The following is a 5,411-nucleotide window of genomic DNA, read 5'->3' as shown; positions in this document are numbered from 1 at the left end:
TGGTAATTACCGAAACCTCTATGGTAATCACATTTTACCAATTTTTTAGCCCCCATAAGTCCCCTAATGTGTGTTAAATGCAACAATATGCAAAATATACATTCTTCAATGATCTTATAGAGAAAAAACCCCAAAAGTTCTGAAAAAAGTTATCAAATTAGCATAAAAATTTGATTACCGTAGGACCTTCGGTAATTACCAATGAAACCTATGGTAATCAATTTGTAGTTGCTGGAAAAATTACCATAGGTTTCATCGGTAATTACCGAAACCCCTATGGTTATTACATTTTATCAATTTTTTTGTCCCCACAAGTCCCCTAATGTGTGTTAAATGCAACAACATGCAAAATATTTTCCACTTTATTCGAAAGTTAATGAGAAATGAGGGTAGATGAGATATGGGAGATGGTTCCATTTATTCGACACTTTCATATCCATTTATTTAAATATTTTCCACAACTGCACAATTAATTCCCTCCTGACTACTCTCTTTTGGACATACTGCCATGGAGCCGCATTTTAAAAGAGATTGGAAGAAGCTTTCAAGCTGCGAATAGTTTCCAATTTAAAACTAATTAAATTTCAATGCATACCATTCAAACAAGTTCAAATGGTCCCAAACTAGAGAGCCAATATTTGTGAACTCAATTACCATCTATTTAAATTCTCATCCTTCTTATTTCTTTCTTTTTTACATCTCAAACAATATGGAGAATTAATAATAAAATTGGATCCTTATACTTCATCTTGACATGAGAATCATGTAGAAAAACTTAATCTGAATTAGCAAGAGAAAAATGTACAAGTGTTTTATGAATAAAAACTAGAGAATATTACAGCTCCTACAAAAGACTTTGTTGGTATCAATCCTAATTTGACCCAAAGTTCCCCATCAATGTCAAAATCTCGAACACCAACTGGCACCACAATTGGTATAATGCCAAACTTTAGTGACAGTATTAAAAGCATATGGGGCACCTCCACTATAACGGAGACCGATTTGATACCTGGATAAAATCAAACGAAATATCTGCAGTTAGTTATAATATTTAGCATATAAGTTTCAAAGAAAATAATTAAATACCTAGAGTATCCATAAAGAAGTATAAAGGTTCAAATCTAACATTTGAGGCAATAGCTCATACCCAGTAATAATAGAGGAAAGTAGTAAAACACACTTGCCTTCATGAACATTAAGGTAAGACCCAATTCCGTGGCCTGTACCATGCCGATAATCAAGACCATTTTTCTATAGTGGAACTCAAGCAAGAATGTCTAGGGCATTACCTGTAGGAAAATGAACATGTACCTTCCTATCACACAAACTTACAAGAATATAGTCAATACATTTCACTTAAAATGAAATACATAATTTAAAAAATAAAATAAAATACCATTGGTTACATTAGGAAATTGAGCATTCCCAAGTGCAATATGACCCTTGAGGACCTGCAAAATGAAGCAAACAAAATTACTTTGCAAGACTTGAAAACATGTAATAATAATAATGATAATAAAAAGGGTTGTCTGACTATTTGAGGGCTATTTCTAATTTGCGTTGCCACCTTCTCTTTTATAATAAAAAAGGTTGTCTGACTATTTGAGGGCTATCTTTAATTTGCGTTGCCACCTTGTCTTTTAAAAGGCAAGGTATAAAGTTCAATAAAGCATCTAGGACAAGAAGTAATCATCCCCTGAAAAGAACAAACTTATAAAAATTGCCAAACTTAAAAATAACTTCTTGTCTTCTACATATTGTCTAAGAAATATGAAATGGACATTTTACATATGACATCTTGACATATGTCCAACTGTATGCACCTATCAAAATATGTATCTTAAATATGAACAGAAATCCATGACAAGAAATGCACGGTCAAGTTTAACATACCTATCAAATATGCTCTGTAGTACGCACCAATTTCAGGTCCACTCAAGGGTTTTAGTCAGTATCAAACGATGGCGCTTTCCCTTTGAACCAGATTTGACAGTTGGACCAGCACCAGGGACCCATTTTGAGATTGGAAATGCAAGTACTCCCTTGTTAAGCATTCCGATCAAGTAGTTTTCCTTTCGCATCAATCGCATCACCACATCATGAGTAGAAAGATCCTTAACCACACAGAGCTGTTGCGAACTTTGTAGCTAGACAACCTTTTCAAGAATCGCTGCCCATGGAATGGTTTGAATTTCATTATCTGTAACATCAAGACTGCAAGAAAAAGTCTTGGTCATTGTCCTAAAAAAATGATACATTCAGTATAATCACTACCAAATATTATTGCATATCAAATTTTGAGTCATACCTATTATAATAGAAATGACGGATTCCAAGAGTTACTCTTAGCTGAGCAAAAAACCTCAAAAAACAAAAGAGCCAATAAATGGAAAATATACCCAAATATCCAACAATAATAGCCTTTGAAAGTGTTAGAGGGGTTAATGGGTGCTGATGAAGAGCTTCTTTAGCAAGATCACAGGCCTTAATTCTAGATTCAACTGCATCCATCCCACATTTAGCATTACGAAGGCCATTCTAATCAACATATAATAAGAAAAATCCTGAGAAACATATGGTGAAACCCGGGTTGAAAAGCTCAACAATCCATTTTATAATGATACACCAGAGCCCTTTCTCACAATAGTAGCTGTAGAGCCTTTACAAGAAAAGGTCCAAATCCGCAATTGGTTCCACATTCAAACTCTCACCATTAAGAAGCCCTGAAGGGCTCTCGCTACCAGGACTTGGTACCCTTCTGTAATAAGATAATTCAATCTCTGGAGGTACATCGTTAAGCAATCTTGCAGTCAAAGAAGATTCACCATGCCACTTCCACTTAAATATGTTGCAAGAATTTGCAGCGTTTGACCCACTAAACATCATTTACAAAGATTGACAATGGGCAAATACATCCAGTCCATTCCCTAAACCACACAAACTGTCAAGCCAAGGTTCTGGATGGATGAAAGAGATCAGAGAAGTCCCTCTTATCAACATAAACAAAGTTTAGCAAGTGCAAGAAAAATAAAGAGGAAATAGTAACAAAAAAACTAGTTCAAAGAGTAAATTTTTAGATATCTTAAAGAGAGAAAGCTTATTTACATATATTTTTTACAATTACTAAAATAAACAAATAAACCGTTGGAAATTACGTTACAGCAACTTAACCTTAATACTAAAAAACTAGTCCGCCATGTTTATTTTAGACAACCTCAAAATAAGATGTGAATTAGTATAACTGCATATTAGTATATTAGTATAACATAGACCATAAGTGAGTATTCTATCAATATTGACATCCAATCTATTTTTTCAATTGAAATCAATTAGTGGCAGTCATGAATAACACTAATGCACGGCAAGGCACATGTGCTTAATTACGTAAGTTCTATTAGCACCTAAAAAGAACAAATCAACAAGATAAACTAAAATTGAAAAGGTCGTGGCAAAAAGATGAAACATAATCCACAGCTAAACAATTATTTAACTCCAAAAATCTTTCTCACCCAATCACAGTATAATACCTAGTCATCAATTGCAGCAATCATTACTAAGAATAAGCAATATCATGATCAAGTCAATCCACGACAATGAATTGGACGTCCTTTAATATACTCTGCAACGAAATCCCTGACATTTGATATGTGGTAGAGATGATTTAGTTGTTTGGAAACTAGTTTGTAAATTGAAGAAGTCGCATTCTATCATCAAGCTAAATAATACTCTAACAAATGAGGTGGTTAGTAGGACTTCGAAACCCAATTTCATTGCGCCCATAACAAAAGTAAAAACCAAAGCTTAACCTAAAAAAAATTTAAGGAAGAAACAACCTCTGAATAACTACATATAGATACATATAAAAGGAAAGACGAAAACAAACTAACAATTGAACAAAACCCACCCCAAAAAAAGTAATTATTTTCCATTCTCATAAAGTAAAAATCAAAACCCACAATAAAATCCTTGATTTTCACTTAAAAAAAAATAAAAGCCCCAGGAAAAAAAAATAAATAAATAACATGAGCAAGATACAGATAAAATTTACCTGCAGCAAAGAATAGGAGTCAATAGGAGCAACCAACAAAGACTAGTCGAAATCACTAAATTGTATATGCTGTGCAACAACAAACAAGGGTTGAAGAAACACCAAAGGAACAAAAAGAAATAACAACGAGAAGGTTGAAAAAGGATATTAAATTAAATTTCTGAGTAATGTAATATTTTTTTTTTCCTTTAAAAAACAAAAGGTAGAGGAAATGAAAAGATGATGGAGAAGGGTTTGGGCTATTGGGTATTGGATTATGTGGAAGAAAAAGGAATTTTTTGTAACGAGGTGGCAACGCAATACCCTAATTCTTTTAAAATCCTCCTTCTTCACAATGTCCTAATTCCGAATTCCAAACCATCAAATTAAGCAGGTATGTATGGAATTTTAGTGACCTGAGAGATAAAATCGGATTGTTTGGCAAAAAGGTAACCAAGTGAAGAAATCTTCATGAATGAGAAGAGGTGAGCCAGCTTTGGGGGAAGGGTGATGAAGGAGAAGAGAAAAGTCGGGTGAAGAAAAGAAAGAAAAAATGAACAAAAAAAAAAGGATGTAAAAATATTTAATTTTGATATAAGGATATTTTAGGATTATTGAAAAATGGAAGGGTAGACCAAAAAAAAAAAAAAAAAAAAGGAAGGGGTATATTTTGTTAAAGTCCTGCCCATGGGGGCAAAGGACCAAATTCCCCTTGGAGATTCCGAGGTGGGGAATTTGGCCCAATGCCCTTATTTTAAAGGGCTTAATGAAAAATACCCCTTTTTCTTTAAACATTTTTTATCTACCCATTTTTTTTTAATATTCCAACTTTACCCTTACCCTATAAATCACGTACAATTTCTTTCTTCCTCTTACCAGTATCCCACCTACCACATTTCGTATCTAATTTCCCTCCCCTCCCCCCCCCCCTCTCTCTCTCTCTCTCTCTCTATTTCTTATCTGTTTTTTTGTTATTTTATTTGATATTTCTTTTGCTTCATTCCATTTCCTTTTCCTTCTTCTCCATATGATTCTTTTCCCTCTCACTCTCTCTTTCTCTAGGATCCTTTTCCCTCTTACAATAGGAGCTCTTAAATTCTGCCAGCAACTTCTTCCCTCTCCCGGCCACCTTTCTTTCTCATCTTAGCGGCTTCGGTTATCTACAGAACTTATTAGTAGGACAAACGGTGATCGAAACCTGTGCCATGTCAACACAACCCTTTTTTGCAATCTTCCCTCAAACCTATCCTCACTCATGGTACGTGTTCTTAGGGAAGACAACAAACCAACCACAGCAGGTAAGCATTGCCCTTTCTCCTTTCATCCCTTTTCGACCTTTTTCAATTTAGAAATTCTGGTCTGGTTTATACTTTGAATGCATGAA

General features: G+C 34.2%; 1 long non-coding RNA gene across 1 annotated transcript; it reads right to left on the bottom strand.

The window, feature by feature from the left end:
- Nucleotides 1–1,910: 1,910 nt before the first annotated feature.
- On the bottom strand, nt 1,911–4,226 carry LOC132799481 (uncharacterized). The gene is made up of 4 exons (XR_009634129.1): nt 4,049–4,226; nt 3,528–3,633; nt 2,309–2,927; nt 1,911–2,214 (listed from the first exon to the last, which is right to left on the bottom strand). It is a non-coding gene; the product is annotated as an uncharacterized LOC132799481 (long non-coding RNA).
- Between the last annotated feature and the right edge of the window lie 1,185 nt (nt 4,227–5,411).

Source organism: Ziziphus jujuba, chromosome 9, assembly GCF_031755915.1.
Source record: "Ziziphus jujuba cultivar Dongzao chromosome 9, ASM3175591v1".
Lineage (NCBI taxonomy): Eukaryota > Viridiplantae > Streptophyta > Magnoliopsida > Rosales > Rhamnaceae > Ziziphus > Ziziphus jujuba.
Note: the sequence above shows the minus strand (reverse complement) of the source record. Positions and strands in the feature narration are given on the sequence as shown.